The sequence below is a fragment of the Lissotriton vulgaris genome, chromosome 10 (genome assembly GCF_964263255.1).
Source record: "Lissotriton vulgaris chromosome 10, aLisVul1.2, whole genome shotgun sequence".
NCBI lineage: Eukaryota > Metazoa > Chordata > Amphibia > Caudata > Salamandridae > Lissotriton > Lissotriton vulgaris.
Window position 1 is genome coordinate 473795389 of NC_141698.1, and position 18788 is coordinate 473814176.

Genomic DNA, 18788 nt, shown 5'->3' on the forward strand with positions numbered 1-18788 from the left:
AATAAGTATCACAAAAAGAAAGTCTAAAAATGTAGACTGTAAAAATAAACAAAATTCAAAAGTAATGACATGAATTGCTAAACAAGTAGAAGCTTCCATCGTGGCTCCCGTTACAGACTTAATGAACGCCTCTTTTGCCCAGGGCTTGGTGCCACCAAGCTGGAAAACAGCAGTTGTAAAGGCACTTTTAAAGAAGCCTAATTTAGATCTTCGGACCTGGCAAACTTCAGGCTCATTTCTCTGTTGCCGGGACTCGGCAAAATTGCTGAAAGGTTGGTCAATCAACAACTGTCACCCCCTGTTGTTTAATTTGTTTGGAGTCCAACGGATTGCTTCGAGTTTCGCAAACTCGATTACGTCCAGGCCAGGGTACCGACACTGCCCTCTTGGTGGTCGTCGATGAAACCAGACGCATTCTGGATTCAGGACTCTCAGTGGCAGTGATCCTCCTGGACCTCAGTGCGGCGTTCGACACCGTGAACCATCAGGTGTTGATTCAGCGGCTGGCAGAGGTAGGGGTGTCTGGGGTTGCCCTGCAGTGGCTGAGGTCATTTCTTACCGGACGAACATACCAGGTCTGGGAAGGCGGTGAGCGGTCTAAATCGATCCCCCTCCAGTGTGGAGTGCCACAGGGCTCCTCCCTCAGCCCGACATTATTTAATGTATATATGTATATATGGCCCCCCTGGAGGACATAGTTGCCCCGTATAACATCAAGATCGTCAGTTATGCGGATGACACGCAGTTGGTGGTTTCGTTATCCCAACTAGCTGAGAATCCTGACATACTGCACTCCTGCCTGTCGGACGTTCACACCTGGATGCAAGAATCAGCTCTTAAGCTGAATGGCTCGAAGACGGAAATAATGCTGTTAGGGAGCAAAACTCCTCTTCTCCCTTTGACCAGCTGGCCGAGTTGCATGGGAGACCTTCCGGACCCTAAAGAGGTAATCAAGAGCTTGGGAGTCTGGTTAGAGCAAGACTTGTCATTCAGGACCCAAGCTAAGAAAACTGCAGGAGTGTGCTTCGCCCTGGTACGGTCTGCCCGTAAAATTTTCCCTCTTCTACCTGTAACATCCAGGAAGCTGCTGATTCAGGGCCTGATCACATCTCGACTGGATTAAAGTAATGCCATCTTCCTGGGTGCTCCTGATTCCACTCTTAATAAACTCCAGCAGGTCCAGAATGCAGCGGCAAGGCTGCTCATGGACATTCCTAGGACGCAGTCAGCTAGACCTGCCCTAAAGGCACTGCACTGGCTCCCAGTGCGGGAGAGAGTCATATTTAAAGCACTCTGTACAGCCCATAAAATCCTTCTGGGGAAAGGCCCCCCAATACTGAAGAATTTAGCGGTCCCATATAAATCGAGCAGAACGCTGCGCTCCGACCAAAAACACCTTCTTTTAGTCCCCAGAGTTAAAAGGGCCCGCACTGGCGGGAGAAGATTCTCAGTTAACACGGCGAAGCTGTGGAACTCGCTCCCTTGAAAATTACGCGCCGAGCCTTGTACACTGCGTTTTCGCAAATGTCTTACAACCTATCTCTTTCCTGTTTGAGTGCATTAATCTGGCCGTCTTTACTATCTGATGGGGTCTGGATAAGCGCTGGGATGCCCAAGGGTAACTGTGCGCTATATAACATTTTAAATAATAATAATAAATAATAATTGCAACCCGCTAAAAATCCTCATGCTCAGTTAACCTTACATCCTGAGGACCTTATTTAGGAGGCCCTTATACTGATGTTGTGTCACTTTTTGTGTTGGTGGGGCAGCGTAAAAATGTGCCACACTGTGACATATTCACAAAGTGACGCAGCTGAGCAGGTGTGTCACTTTGTACACCCCTGTGCTACATTATAACTGCTTCAGGTATAATGCATGCAGGGTGGGTGATCCAACACAGTAAATCCACGTAGAAGTGGCGCAGTGAAAGCCCCACTTCTAAGGCATCTCTATGTCAAATCCTTACACCTTCTTGAAACAGGCATAAGGAGTGAATCAGGCCTTTTTTCACTTGGGGCTTGCCCCATGTGAAAAGACTCTTTGCTGGAGTTACATATATTTTCAGACACACTCCAGCAATGTGCCAATTTTGGGCCAACAGATACATCAGTAACACTGACGAATCTGTAAATCCTTGCAACATGGATATCAGTACTGTAAATATGGTGCATCTATGGTGTTGCTAGGATGGTGCACTGAAAGTGTTGCGCCGCTGTTTTTCCGCAGCGATGCAACAGTTTTCATAAATGAGGCCCTATGTGTTCTAGAACCGGGATATTACAGTTCTAATTGGTGTCTTACCTTAGTTGCACTTTAATGGTTGGATCTACATTTACATACTTGATTGTGCGTACATATTATATGGTTGGGATTTTGCAGATTAATACATTTGAGATTTTAGTAGTTTACAGTTTCAATTATGAGTGTTTAGGAGTTGGAGCGATGGTTATTACAGCTGATGAGTGAGAAATCCCTGAGAGTAACAAATCCCTGAGTACTGTTATTTAGTGGATACGGCAAATGTCGCCCTTTTGAAAATCCACTATTAAAATGTCAATGAACATGCAGACTTTAGTGGTTTCCAGTAACAAATCCGCCATGTCAATGAAGATTCAGGTCTTTTCCTTTTTGAATTTTTTTATTTTTATTAAAATTAGACATCTTATACATACCTTATAGCATCATTGCACATACTTAATAAACTTCATACTTTCATAATGGCCAGAATAACATAATGAGCAATTTGCAATTATTTTAAGCATTCATACATCATTGTTGCTGTGCAGCCTCATTGTATTTTCTGTGTATTTGTACATATTCATCCAATCCCTTGTCTATCATTTCTTTCCAACCAGGCTATCAAAAGTTCCCATATATTCAGGACTATTCTCACAGCCATAACACCTTTACACTTATACAAAGAAATTTCTTGACGACCGATGAATATTAACCTGTATAGCCATTGATAATATGTGGGTGGCTCACTATCCTTCATGCGGTAGCAACCAGTAAGCGAGCTATCGCCATTGTTGAAAACACAAAGTCACTCTCCGTTGGATCTAAGTACGTTTGTATGTCATAGCCTAAAAGCATCAGAGTTGAAGTAATTTGTATCTCTTTATTTAGTAGCTGAAACCAGATCTTTTCAATACACTCTTTTAGTGAACCCAGCTTTTCACAAGAATAAAACATATGTATACTATCTGATGGGCCCAATAGGCATCTCAGGCATCTATCCGTCTGTCTCTTTCCCCACTCGAATAGTTTGGCAGGCGTATAATAGAGATTGTATACAGTTTTATATTGTTGGGCTTTGAGGTTATCTGACATAAAAACTTTTATCCCAATCTCTAAAACCATATCTATATCTACCTCTCTGTCCTCGAGCTTACCAGCCCTTTTTGATTCTATTTTGGCTATATCATCTGGCTTCTTTTTTAGTAGCTCTTGATAGAAATCTTTTCTGGGTTTCTCATAATTTCTAATAAAGGGAACAGTTCCATTCTAATGAACCCTATGGATAGCCCTTTTATTCGGATCTGTATTTGAGGGTACTTAAAGCAAGAGTTCTTAAGGGATGTATGACGTTAGCACGCATACTATTACCACGCATACCTTTACAACGCGGTATTTACAACAAATACCGTTACAACGCATAGCGCTTTAAGGTGCTGGATAGTGGTAAGTATAATTTTATATTCCAACTACAGTCCCCGTGGACACTAGGGAAGGTGTTGGATATAAAATTAAACGTATTCCCTATCCTAGAGCGCCCCCCAGCGCAATGCGTTGTAATGGTATGCGTGGTAATGCCTGCGTTGTAATGGTAGTGCGTGGTAAAAAATGCGTGCTAAACGTTGTATACCGTTCTTAAGTATCCCAAATCCTTGAACTAGTTCTATAAAAGCCTTTCTCTCTTCATTAGAATAAAATTTGCCAATACGATCCCCGCTTGCTTCCATTTCTTGGCCATTCGATCATAGAATACTGGTGTCGAAAAATCAGAATGCCAAAGTGATGTATATTTATTATACCTACTAATGCAAATTCTTCCCACTTTTTCCAGATCTTTAGTGCACTCCTAAAGCACCTGTATCAGGATTTTTTATAATAGTTAGGGTCACTTTGTCGTTGCAATAACGCCACAGCAGCATCCCCCATAACCAGTTGATATATATATAGTAGGTATTCTCGGCTGCTCCGTCTCTTCGGTTTGAAAGAGATAGAGAGTTCCAAACTGTTGCAAGGCAGAAGCTCAATAATATAGCTGCATGCTGGGGGCTCCCCAACCACACCGTTCTTTAGGTAGCGTCAGATATTTATAAGCCTGCCTTACCTTTTGATATCCCCAAATAAATTTAGAGAACCTAGCCTTGAATATATGTATTGTGGTGACGGCAAGTTCCAGCGATATTGCACTTATTAAGTACAGAATCGTGGGGACTATCTTCATTTTAATTACATTGATTCTGCCAATTAATGTAAGATGGAGAGTGTTAATACTTCTAAGCTCGCTATTTATTTTTTCCAGCACTGGGTCAATATTGACTGCCCAGAGACTATTAATTCCTGCTTTTATTTTAACCCCTAAATACGTGGCTATCTCGGTTACCCGAGAATCCTGTAGGAAAATATAATTTGTGTTTTGGTTTTATTAAAAAGATATCCGGATTTCTCCCCAAGTTTTTCTGCCATATTTTCAATCTCTTTCATAGCTACTCGAGGTTCTGCTGTAATTATCGCAATGTCATCTGCGTATGCAAGAATTTTTGTCTCATGGCCATGCGTTATAACCGGTTTGATTGATTGATTATGCAAGAGGCGAGTAATGGCGGGATCCAAATAAAATGCAAATAAAATAGGAGAACAGGGACAGCCTTGGCATGTGCCTCTGGCAATCTCCACCCTCCTAGAAGTGTGACCCATAATTTGAATCTGAACATAGGGCTTGTAATACATATTCTGAAGAGCCCTTATAAATCCAGAGGGAAATCCTCTGTCCACCAAGTTCGCCCATAGATATTGCCAGGCCACTCGGTCAAAGGCTTTTTCTGCGTCCAAGAGGACCCCAGCCATCTCTCTATTCTCAGCCTCCGCAATATCCAAGATTGAGATAACCCGTCTTGTATGGTCTGTGGTCCCCTTGACGGGAACAAAGCCATGTTTCCAAGGTGATATAAGTGCAAGGATAGTCCTTTGTAATCGGGTGGCCATTATTTTGGAATAAACTTTCGCATCCTCATTCATGAGCGATATTCGACGATACAAAGATGGTGCTTCTGATGGCTTGTCTTTTTTAAGAAAAGAAATCATATCTGTTCCCTGCCACGACGCGGGTGGAATCCCTCTATATTGTATACCCATGAATAAGTCTTGCATAATGGGGAGTATTTGAGATGATAGCATTTTATAAACGTCTACCGAAATTTTATTGGGGCCTGTAGCTTTCCCCAGATAAAGGGATCTCAGTGCTTCCTGCACTTCTTCTATGGTTATTTCTTGTTCTAGTTCGAAAGCAGCTTCAGTATCTAATCTTGGTAACATAAGTCGCTTATCTCCTGTTTCACCATGTTCTTCCAAACGTTCCTCTGACTGATAAAGCCTGCTATAGAATTCCTCAAATACTTCAGTAATTTTCTGTGGGCCAGAGACTAAGGGGCGGATTATGATGGCGGACGGACATGAGTCCGTCCGCCACCATAGAGTAGGAGGGACCGTCCGCAGAGGCTGCCCCTCCGCGCAGCTTCAAGCTGCACCCGCTGCAATGTTAAAAATGCATGCACGGCATTTGTGTGCACAAAGCAGCAGGCACCGCACGGTGCCTGCCGCTTTGTCCACGCAAATGCTGAGGGGTACCATAGGTACCCCACAAGTGCACCCCCCACGCCCCCTTCACCAAGGGGGCCCGCAACGGGCCCCCGAAGTCAATGTCCATATGCTTTTCCACGGCTGAAAAGCCGCCGTGGAAAAGCATATGATTTCCGCAATCCTAATATGGCTGACGGTGTCTGATAGACACCGCCAGCCATGTTAGAGCTTTTCCGCTGCGGTCGGAAGGCGACCGCGGCGGAAAAGCTGCGGACGGATTTTGAGACCCAGCGCCATCCTAATTTGGCGGTGGGTCTTTTGTGCCTCAGCAGCGGTTTTCCCGCATCCTCCGAGCCGGCTGTGGCTTCCGCCGGCCCGGAGGATGTGGGAAAACTGCGATCCTAATGAGCCCCTTAGTGATTATTCCTATCCCTAATTCTTACAATATTGTTCCTGGCGGCTTTCTGCCTTGTTATTAAAGCTAGAAGCCATCCCGTAGCCTCCCCATACTCATATAGTTCATTTTGGTAAGCTTGGAACATCTGAGACACTTTAGTCTGAAAGTGGGCATTTATTTCCGATTTGGCTATAGCTAATTTAATCATTTGTTCGCCAAATACACTCTCAGAGCCACCGTTATCTATTATTTGAACATGTTCGGCCTCAAGTTCAGACAATTTACTAATTAGTTGATCAGATTGTGCTTTGCATTGTTTACGGGTACGAGCTACAAACCTAATTATATCCCCTCTCAAGACAGCCTTAAAAGTATCTCATACCACCTCGCGGAAGGCACTGTATCTGTTGCATTCAAAGAATTCTTGAACCCATTTCTTGATATATGTGCAAAATTCCTCATCGATCATTAGCTTTTTATCGAATGACCATGAGGTCTTCTGCCTAACAGTCGTCGCCTCCCTTACCGTCAAGATCAGAGGATTATGATCAGAATATAATTGGGGCAGTTTTATAATATCTACGTTACCTATCAATAAATGTAAGGCTAAAAAGTAATCCAGTTGTATGAATTTCCTGTGTGGATGGGAAAAATATGTAAATCTGGGGTCTTCTGGTTGTTTTTCTGCCCATACATGGCACAGGCCATGGCTATCTTTAAGTGCCCTAATTGTCCTATAAACCTGTGGTTTCCTTCCTACATACATCTGGTTTTGGATTTTAATCGCATCCAAATGTATATTAAAATCACCGCACACTATTAATCGTTGAGACCAATTAGCTACTTCTATTTCCAGTTCTTCCCAAATGCCCGCATCATCTAAATTAGAGCCATAAACATTGATGACTGTCAATCCAGTTGCCAAATCTACTATAGCCCTGCGTCCCCACTTATCTTTTGCTGATCACACTACCAGCTCATTCCGTTGTCTGGTATGTATATGTCAGGATCGCATCCCACCTCACTTGCCTCGTACGAATCCCGGAAGCGCGAGACGCTCTGAAGAGGCCGGGACAGCCGCTCTCCTTCGCCCACACCTTTTGACCGGCAGAGCGCGGAGCGTATCACAGCGCGTCGGACTTCATTTCCCAGCAGGCCAGGCGCGGAGCATGCGCAGGCCGGTCCGGGTTTAAAGGGCGGCCGTAAACCAGGAACAGCGTCGGATATTGCCGAACGCTAGCAGTGCTTGTTTACCCCTGGGAGAAGCGCAAGGCTGGCACTTGTCTCCCTTACACCTAGGACAACATTGTGCTTTATCAGAGGCTCTCGAAAACCGGACAGGAAGCGGAGCCTTCGTTCATGCCGAGTGGAACCTCGGAACCTGCCAGTTGCATGAGGAAGTCAATGGAAGCGTGACATATCCAAGCAACCACCATAGACCCGTTTTTAGGAGCATTAGCCGTGATTTACCGCGTGTGTTGTGACTCAGCAGGTAGACATCCCTGCCTCAGCAAGCGGAACTCGAGCGGCATTGTCAGCCGCTGCTTTGCACAGTGCCCTCCGTTGGTGGGCATACCAGGACGGGTGCTCTTGCGGAGGACGGTTGGTCCCAAGGTTCGCTCGGCATTGTCGGCCGAGGGGGTTCCGCAAGTAATTGCTTGATGGTGAAGGGTATCGTTGACTTTCAGTTCTTTATGTCTTCTTGTGAAAGTAACCTTTATTTCTTTATGCATTAAACAGCTTAACTGTAGCTTGTTAGCTTGTTGTTGACTGCATTACTCCTTGCCGTACCACGTTGTTCAAGGAGGGCAAACAATCCCTTTACTTAGTCTCACTATTAACAGGGACCCCCGTAGGCGATATTGGTCTTTGGGCACTGTCGTTCTCCTTTCGGGCCAGGTCTTACTGTGTCAAGCCGATCCCGAAGACCTAGAACATTAACAATATAGCAACCCCTCTGATCCTGGTAGTCTGAGAAGAGCATGCCACCAAGCAATAGCCTCTAATCTCTAAAAGATATTTATTGTGCCATGGAATATGTGTCTCTTGTAAACATATTAGATCTGGGTTCAATGTTTCAAATATCTCATATACCCTTTCTCTTTTTTTTCTATTATTTAAACGAACAACATTAGATAAACAAAGCCTGAATTTATCCATATTTGTTGATACTTTCCCCCTTATCTGGCCATTGCTTATTTAGCAGCTCATTATTGTTATTTCCATTAAAAAAGCATGTCTCTGATTTCCTTTTTTCTTGTTTGTCCACATTTGAGGTATTAGATTCATTCCACAGGCTGATTGCTGACCCCTCCGGAGATCCAGATCTAGGCCCCCCATCTTGCTCATCATGCCCGACATGTTCCTCTGATGAATTCGAGGGTTCTGAGAGTGAGTAAAATTTCTCACCCAAGTCCCCCTCTCTGCTAGTCTCTCTACTAGCCTTTGCAGCACTTCCCTCCTTCAAATCATGATCCATAGAGTGATCCAACATATATGCATTTTAAGGGTGTTCTGTGCCCATGATTGGCTCATCATGCCTTGCCTCTAGTGTATTTTCCTGTGGTAGTCTGACTCGGAATCGGAGTCGGGTCGTTTTCCTTATCAGGGTATGCTTTATGGAAAACTTTATTTGTTGACAAATGTCACAAGTCTGCTTATTTACACCTGCCACCAGTAGCTTTTCTGTAGTAACAAGACTGTGGCCGCCACACCAGTGTGAGCAGAAGCTAACCCTTCATGTGCTGCCATGATTAATTCTGGTCTGCAATCTGCATTTTGAATTACTCTACCCCCAACAACGGGAAGACGAGCAAACTGAATGTTTTGACCATTTAGTAGGTGGCAGTATTCCGCTGAATATAAATTTCAAAAAGGAGTGCCACACCACAAAGCTGTGGCAGCTATCATGATTTCTCTATCTATCCTCGTTATTGCAGCTACGGCAGCAATTTGGGCTGCTGCCTGTGCAGCTTCATAAGGCAGTATATTCCCTGCACCGTGTATTCCTACTCGTTGGTGGCTCAGTGTGTGTATAACATGAGCCAGTGGCAATCTTGCTTTAAGATTTGATACCTTTTCCCAAGGCAACTTCTGGTAGATAGTACACCCTTTTGAGGCGGGGTCTCCAACCTTTTCTATAGTGAGAGCTACTTCCGATCATTGAAAATCTTTGTGAGCAATTGAAGGCTAAGCAACTTGTGTATTGTTACTAGACACCCCCACACCGTGATTAATTGACTTTAAGTCTAATGTCTGTTGAGCCAGATGGTTCAAACAAAATACTTTGACTAGGGGAACTAAGACAGGGCTGCCTTGTGTGTCGGTGAGAGCGTGGTCTTTAGGAATGTATGAATATGTGTGCGTATGAGTGGGATCTATGTGCATGGGTGACTCAGAGACTATGTTGCATGTACTTGTGGCACAAATGGGAGAAATTTAAAGTGCAGAAAAATGTTCTGCAAAGATACTCAGAATATGGAACATTTTTTGGCTCTATAAATTTCTCCAACTGAAAATAATTGCTGTTTTTTTTCAATTCTAAATATGGCACTGTACTTTATCAAGGAAATTAAACTGAAGAGTTAACTTTGTTCATATAGATTCCATAAAACTCCTCATTTAAATTGTGTCTCGTTTCTAAGTGTCACATTTACAAACACCAAGCATCTTGCTCCCAGTGGCCTGTAGACATGTTTTCATATTTATAACTGAAAAATACATTTGTTTAAATGGGAGGAATTTTAAGTGAATAAATATGCTTCAGAAAATATTAAGATGTATTTGGATTAATTGAACGTGGAGCAAGACATTAATACTTCATGTTTCATAGAAAAGGTTTTCTTCACTTTATATTTCTCTTATTTGAAAAAAATTACTAGTTTACAGTTATAAATTTGGCACAGTGTGCCACTGGGAGCAAAAGGCCTTTGAAATGAAAGAACATTAAAATGAAAATGTATTCATTAAGGCAACTTTCCATTTACATTTTCTCCCATTCAGAAGCATTCAGAATCATCATTTTGTTCTCACAGTCCAATATTGAGTCAACAAGGGCTTTTATTTACGAGTTTAATGCTTCAGTGCTTTACCTCACTGATCCTGCCTTGCCACAATCAGACTGAGCACTATCTGCAGGCTGATGAGGATAATGTAGAGCAAACAGCGCCTTCCTTTAATCTTAATAGAAAAATGTGATCCTGTGCTTACTTAAAAATGAACTCAAGACTGGGAGCTACTTTGAAGGTGTCCGGGAACTACTGGTAGCTTGCAATCAACTTGTTGGAGACATCTGCTTTAGAGTCTCTGAATCCATTCTGGTTCCAATAGTGTAAGTACTAATTATCAGGGTGGATACCATTATACTAATCTCACACTCTAAGTGTGATGAATTCACAATCCATATTCTTGAGTGCCCGAATTACAGCTTTTAGTTCAGCCAGCTGTGCAATCACCTAGTGACTGCATAACTATTTTGAGAGGATGGAATATTTTATCATTCATTTTACCCCTTACCGCTGGGCCAGCAGCAGTGTATTGATGTTTCATTCCAACTGCAGACTGGGCAGAACTATCAGTATAGACTACAAAGTCGTACTAATCTAGAGTCATAATTTCACTGGACACAGGGTATTCTTCTTCGTATTGCAGGCATGCTTGTGTTAATAATGTAGAGCATAAGACATAGCCTATGTCAGTTGCTGTTAGTGAAGTGGCCCATTGTATCCATCTAGGATTTAGGCTTTTACGTTTGGGATGCTGGCCTTTGTTACAGCCTCTAAGGCTGGAATGGGAGTCAGGATAATTATGTGTTTCCACTTGGCCAATGATCTCACTTTCACAACAGCTCCCTGTACTGTAGTCACTATTTTTTCTGTAGGTTCAAAAAGCATTTCTGCATTGGAATATAAATGCAATTTATATGCAATCGGTACAGTGTCATCTACATTGAAAGTGACATATGTGTAGCTTGTGGTTCCCACTATTACACGGATCACCAAGTTTGTGGTGTTAACACGTGTGTGTAAGTGTTTTGAAGACAGCATGTCAGTTTGTACTGAACGCAAGATCTGTCTGTTTTGGTGTTTAATATGTGCTTGACAAGTCTGGACATATTAATCATATTAATTCATAAAATGGTTTAACCCTTTGTGCATAATCTGGTATGTATGTTATACCAAAATTTTAAATTACCAAAAGTGATTGTAGTTTTTTCATTGTGCTCGGCAGGTGTAAGGGTGCGCAATTCTCTAGAAAAACAGCATTAAGCTTTTGCCTTCATTTGATAGCTCGTATCCCAAGAACAAGACACTAAGAAAGGCAATTTTTGATTTCTGAATATTGAATTTGTAGCCTATTTGTGCAAATCCCACAACAATGTGATCTTCTATGGCTAGGTGTGTTTCTTAGGGATCATCCTTAAGTTATATGTCATCAACATAGGGTGATGCTTTGTTGAAATGTTGTAACAGTTCTGTTACACGGGCAGAAAACAAACTTTGGCTGTTCTTATACCCTTAGAGCAATAGACAAGCACAGTAAATACTCTCAAATACCTGCTTGCAGGCACTATGTTTTGGCAGAAAAAGGCATTCAAAATGTCTAATGTTATTTTGTACTTTTTGTGCACTATATTGTTCATTAGTGCTGCAATGTATGAATTTTGTACTGCAAGTGTATGAGTGTGACCATTTAATTGTCTGTAATCTAAGACTAAGTGGTAGGAATGGTCTGGTTTCAATACTGGAAACAAAGGATTGTTTATTGGTGAGATACAATGCTCAAGTATGCCTTGTTATAGAAGCTGGTTTGGAATTTCTCGAACTGGGCGTTTAACTTCATTTTTAACTGAGTATTTTGTTTGCACTAGCCGGCTGGACCTTATGGGTATTATATGATAAGGTGGTTCTTCATCCCAGCCCACATAGATGTAATACTCGGCTGGGGCTTGTGATGGTGCTCACTTCTTGGCATACACATGTTTAACTGCTTCAGGAACAAAGACGAATAAGAATGGAAATATCACATTTTTCCCCTGGTAGGAATTTGCTTTCAAACTCTGGCAGCTAATCCTTTTCTGCCAAGAGAATGTCATAACCAAATGTCCCTAAAAAGAAATGTAATGGTACTGGATTTATCACCCTCAACTTGGAGTTGCAAATTATACAATCTACCTGGAGAACGAACTCTCTGATCTGGTGATTCCACCTGAACAAACCCATTAGTTGCTATCATCACCAGAACATTTTGAGGATTCTGGCAAACTATTGTGACCTCAGCTGTGCTGTCTAGCATACTCAGAGCCCACTTCTTGTTCAGAAGCAGGGTCCTCAAAATGTGGGGCATATTTAAGTGTGATACCAGGCACTTTCTTTTTCTTGAATTGGCGTTTTTGTTGTGGAAGTTTTTCTTCCTTTTTTTATTGAAAGTCAGAAGAGCGTTTTGAGTCCTTCTTCAGTTTCAGGTAGTACTCCTTCCTACTCTCTGATGGTCCTTCTCTCTCAGAGCTTTTTTTGGATGCATCCTCAAAGTACCTAGAAGGATATGTATCAGTATATTGATACCTATCAGGTTGTTTTATAGTGTTATATTGTAAATTGTAAATTGATATTTGTATAGCGCACTACTCACCCACAAGGGTCTCAAGGCGCTTGTACGAATACCGCTGTGGAACCCATCCTGGCTTTCCAGTGAGGTGTCCACTCCTGGGCCCCCCCAAGGTGGAGGCCAGGCATCCTTAGCGTTGTGGGGGCCGTTGTGGAGATTAAGCAAGCTATTGCCCAGGGTTGCAGAGTGGGACTCCATGATTGCAATAGGCACCGAGGCGAGAATGATCAGGTTCGTGGAATTTTGAGCCCAAGACCCGCCAAGGCGGGGAATTAAACCCTGATCCCGGGCTAGACCTCTGCATCAGGGTCTGCTTGACTCCAGTGGTGTGGAGTGCCTGGGACCCAGGTCTGAGCATCCCCAGCACACTTAGGGCGGAAGTTGCAAACAAAACAGGTGATGGACCGAATGTGGATCAATGTCACACATTCATCCCAGTCCAAAGATCTGGGCCCAAATCCATCGTTTTTTTGCACTCTACACCACCCTGGGTTAGACAATGGCGATATGCAAATCAGCTCTGACCCTGTGCCCCATGGGAACAGTCCAGTCCTAACTACAAAAGCCATGTCCTTCCCAGAACGAAATCAAGCATCCGAGGACCGGACCGGTTTCGAGGTAACACCTCTCATCCGCCCGGCTAGCTTGACTCCAGTGGTGTGGAGTGCCTGGGACCCACGTCTGAGCATCCCCAGCGCACTTAGGGCGGAATTTGCAAACAAAACAGGTGATGGACCGAATGTGGATCAATGTCACACATTCATCCCAGTCCAAAGATCTGGGCCCAAATCCATAATTTTTTTGCACTCCACACCACCCTGGGTTAGACAATGGTGATATGCTTGACTCCGTTCTGGGAAGGACATGGAGTCAAGCTAGCCGGGCTGATGAGAGGTGTTACCTCGAAACCGGTCCGGTCCTCGGATGCTTGATTCCGTTCTGGGAAGGACATGGCTTTTGTAGTTCGGACTGGACTGTTCCCATGGGGCACAGGGTCAGAGCTGATTTGCATATGGCCTTTGTCTAACCCAGGGTGGTGTGGAGTGCAAAAAAACGATGGATTTGGGCCCAGATCTTTGGACTGGGATGAATGTGTGACATTCATCCACATTCGGTCCATCACCTGTTTTGTTTGCAAATTCCTCCCTAAGTGCGCTGGGGATGCTCAGACATGGGTCCCAGGCACTCCACACCACTGGAGTCAAGCTAGCCGGGCTGATGAGAGGTGTTACCTCGAAACCGGTCCGGTCCTCGGATGCTTGATTCCGTTCTGGGAAGGACATGGCTTTTGTAGTTCGGACTGGACTGTTCCCATGGGGCACAGGGTCAGAGCTGATTTGCATATCGCCATTGTCTAACCCAGGGTGGTGTGGAGTGCAAAAAAACGATGGATTTGGGCCCAGATCTTTGGACTGGGATGAATGTGTGACATTGATCCACATTCTGTCCATCACCTGTTTTGTTTGCTAATTCCGCCCTAAGTGCGCTGGGGATGCCCAGACGTGGGTCCCAGGCACTCCACACCACTGGAGTCAAGCTAGCCGGGCTGATGAGAGGTGTTACCTCGAAACCGGTCCGGTCCTCGGATGCTTGATTCCGTTTTGGGAAGGACATGGCTTTTGTAGTTCGGACTGGACTGTTCCCATGGGGCACAGGGTCAGAGCTGATTTGCATATCGCCATTGTCTAACCCAGGGTGGTGTGGAGTGCAAAAAAACGATGGATTTGGGCCCAGATCTTTGGACTGGGATGAATGTGTGACATTGATCCACATTCTGTCCATCACCTGTTTTGTTTGTATATTCCACCCTAAGTGCGCTAGGGATGCCCAGACGTGGGTCCCAGGCACTCCACACCACTGGAGTCAAGCTAGCCGGGCTGATGAGAGGTGTTACCTCGAAACCGGTCCGGTCCTCGGATGCTTGATTCCGTTCTGGGAAGGACATTGCTTTGTAGTTTGGACTGGAGTGTTCCCATGGGGCACAGGGTCAGAGCTGATTTGCATATCGCCATTGTCTAACCCAGGGTGGTGTGGAGTGCAAAAAAACAATGGATTTGGGCCCAGATCTTCGGACTGGGGTGAATGTGTGACATTGATCCACATTCTGTCCATCACCTGTTTTGTTTGCAAATTCCGCCCTAAGTGCGCTGGGGATGCCCAGACGTTAGTCCCAGGCACTCCACACCACTGGAGTCAAGCTAGCCCGGCTGATGAGAGGTGTTACCTCGAAACCGGTCCAGTCCTCGGATGCTTGATTCCGTTCTGGGAAGGACATGGCTTTTGTAGTTCGGACTGGACTGTTCCCATGGGGCAGAGGGTCAGAGCTGATTTGCATATCGCCATTGTCTAACCCATGGTGGTGTGGAGTGCAAAAAAACGATGGATTAGGGCCCAGATCTTTGGACTGGGATGAATGTGTGACATTGATCCACATTCGGTCCATCACCTGTTTTGTTTGCAAATTCCGCCCTAAGTGCGCTGGGGATGCTCAGACGTGGGTCCCAGGCACTCCACACCACTGGAGTCAAGCTAGCCGGGCTGATGAGAGGTGTTACCTCAAAACCGGTCCGGTCCTTGGATGCTTGATTCCGTTCTGGGAAGGACATGGCTTTTGTAGTTCGGACTGGACTGTTCCCATGGGGCACAGGGTCAGAGCTGATTTGCATATCGCCATTGTCTAACCCAGGGTGGTGTGGAGTGCAAAAAAACGATGGATTTGGGCCCAGATCTTTGGACTGGGATGAATGTGTGACATTGATCCACATTCGGTCCATCACCTGTTTTGTTTGCAAATTCTGCCCTAAGTGCGCTGGGGATGCTCAGACGTGGGTCCCAGGCACTCCAAACCACTGGAGTCAAGCTAGCCGGGCTGATGAGAGGTGTTACCTCGAAACCGGTCCGGTCCTCGGATGCTTGATTCGGTTCTGGGAAGGACATGGCTTTTGTAGTTCGGACTAGACTGTTCCCATGGGGCACAGGGTCAGAGCTGATTTGCATATCGCCATTGTCTAACCCAGGGTGGTGTGGAGTGCAAAAAAACGATGGATTTGGGCCCAGATCTTTGGACTGGGATGAATGTGTGACATTGATCCACATTCGGTCCATCACCTGTTTTGTTTGCAAATTCTGCCCTAAGTGCGCTGGGGATGCTCAGACGTGGGTCCCAGGCACTCCACACCACTGGAGTCAAGCTAGCCGGGCTGATGAGAGGTGTAACCTCGAAACCGGTTCCGTCCTCGGATGCTTGATTCCGTTCTGGGAAGGACATGGCTTTTGTAGTTTGGACTGGACTGTTCCCATGGGACACAGGGTCAGAGCTGATTTGCATATCGCCATTGTCTAAACCAGGGTGGTGTGGAGTGCAAAAAAACGATGGATTTGGGCCCAGATCTTTGGACTGGGATGAATGTGTGACATTGATTCACATTCGGTCCATCACCTGTTTTGTTTGCAAATTCCGCCCTAAGTGCGCTGGGGATGCTCAGACGTGGGTCCCAGGCACTCCACACCACTGGAGTCAAGCTAGCCGGGCTGATGAGAGGTGTTACCTCGAAACCGGTCCGGTCCTCGGATGCTTGATTCCGTTCTGGGAAGGACATGGCTTTTGTAGTTCGGACTGGACTGTTCCCATTAGGGCACAGGGTCAGAGCTGATTTGCATATCGCCATTGTCTAACCCAGGGTGGTGTGGAATGCAAAAAAACGATGGATTTGGGCCCAGATCTTTGGACTGGGATGAATGTGTGACATTGATCCACATTCTGTCCATCACCTGTTTTGTTTGTATATTCCACCCTAAGTGCGCTAGGGATGCCCAGACGTGGGTCCCAGGCACTCCACACCACTGGAGTCAAGCTAGCCGGGCTGATGAGAGGTGTTACCTCGAAACCGGTCCGGTCCTCGGATGCTTGATTCCGTTCTGGGAAGGACATTGCTTTGTAGTTTGGACTGGAGTGTTCCCATGGGGCACAGGGTCAGAGCTGATTTGCATATCGCCATTGTCTAACCCAGGGTGGTGTGGAGTGCAAAAAAACAATGGATTTGGGCCCAGATCTTCGGACTGGGGTGAATGTGTGACATTGATCCACATTCTGTCCATCACCTGTTTTGTTTGCAAATTCCGCCCTAAGTGCGCTGGGGATGCCCAGACGTTAGTCCCAGGCACTCCACACCACTGGAGTCAAGCTAGCCCGGCTGATGAGAGGTGTTACCTCGAAACCGGTCCAGTCCTCGGATGCTTGATTCCGTTCTGGGAAGGACATGGCTTTTGTAGTTCGGACTGGACTGTTCCCATGGGGCAGAGGGTCAGAGCTGATTTGCATATCGCCATTGTCTAACCCATGGTGGTGTGGAGTGCAAAAAAACGATGGATTAGGGCCCAGATCTTTGGACTGGGATGAATGTGTGACATTGATCCACATTCGGTCCATCACCTGTTTTGTTTGCAAATTCCGCCCTAAGTGCGCTGGGGATGCTCAGACGTGGGTCCCAGGCACTCCACACCACTGGAGTCAAGCTAGCCGGGCTGATGAGAGGTGTTACCTCAAAACCGGTCCGGTCCTTGGATGCTTGATTCCGTTCTGGGAAGGACATGGCTTTTGTAGTTCGGACTGGACTGTTCCCATGGGGCACAGGGTCAGAGCTGATTTGCATATCGCCATTGTCTAACCCAGGGTGGTGTGGAGTGCAAAAAAACGATGGATTTGGGCCCAGATCTTTGGACTGGGATGAATGTGTGACATTGATCCACATTCGGTCCATCACCTGTTTTGTTTGCAAATTCCGCCCTAAGTGCGCTGGGGATGCTCAGACGTGGGTCCCAGGCACTCCAAACCACTGGAGTCAAGCTAGCCGGGCTGATGAGAGGTGTTACCTCGAAACCGGTCCGGTCCTCGGATGCTTGATTCGGTTCTGGGAAGGACATGGCTTTTGTAGTTCGGACTAGACTGTTCCCATGGGGCACAGGGTCAGAGCTGATTTGCATATCGCCATTGTCTAACCCAGGGTGGTGTGGAGTGCAAAAAAACGATGGATTTGGGCCCAGATCTTTGGACTGGGATGAATGTGTGACATTGATCCACATTCGGTCCATCACCTGTTTTGTTTGCAAATTCTGCCCTAAGTGCGCTGGGGATGCTCAGACGTGGGTCCCAGGCACTCCACACCACTGGAGTCAAGCTAGCCGGGCTGATGAGAGGTGTAACCTCGAAACCGGTTCCGTCCTCGGATGCTTGATTCCGTTCTGGGAAGGACATGGCTTTTGTAGTTCGGACTGGACTGTTCCCATGGGGCACAGGGTCAGAGCTGATTTGCATATCGCCATTGTCTAAACCAGGGTGGTGTGGAGTGCAAAAAAACGATGGATTTGGGCCCAGATCTTTGGACTGGGATGAATGTGTGACATTGATTCACATTCGGTCCATCACCTGTTTTGTTTGCAAATTCCGCCCTAAGTGCGCTGGGGATGCTCAGACGTGGGTCCCAGGCACTCCACACCACTGGAGTCAAGCTAGCCGGGCTGATGAGAGGTGTTACCTCGAAACCGGTCCGGTCCTCGGATGCTTGATTCCGTTCTGGGAAGGACATGGCTTTTGTAGTTCGGACTGGACTGTTCCCATTAGGGCACAGGGTCAGAGCTGATTTGCATATCGCCATTGTCTAACCCAGGGTGGTGTGGAATGCAAAAAAACGATGGATTTGGGCCCAGATCTTTGGACTGGGATGAATGTGTGACATTGATCCACATTCGGTCCATCACCTGTTTTGTTTGCAAATTCCGCCCTAAGTGCGCTGGGGATGCTCAGACGTGGGTCCCAGGCACTCCACACCACTGGAGTCAAGCTAGCCGGGCTGATGAGAGGTGTTACCTCGAAACCGGTCCGGTCCTCGGATGCTTGATTCCGTTCTGGGAAGGACATGGCTTTTGTAGTTCGGACTGGACTGTTCCCATGGGGCACAGGGTCAGAGCTGATTTG

At 45.7% G+C, this 18788-nt stretch overlaps 1 protein-coding gene across 1 annotated transcript in view; it reads left to right on the forward strand.

The window, feature by feature from the left end:
• Window positions 1-18788, forward strand: part of LOC147685423 (syntaxin-binding protein 4-like) — a 986001-nt gene that overhangs the window by 599267 nt on the left and 367946 nt on the right. The gene's annotated exons all lie outside the window — the stretch shown is intronic.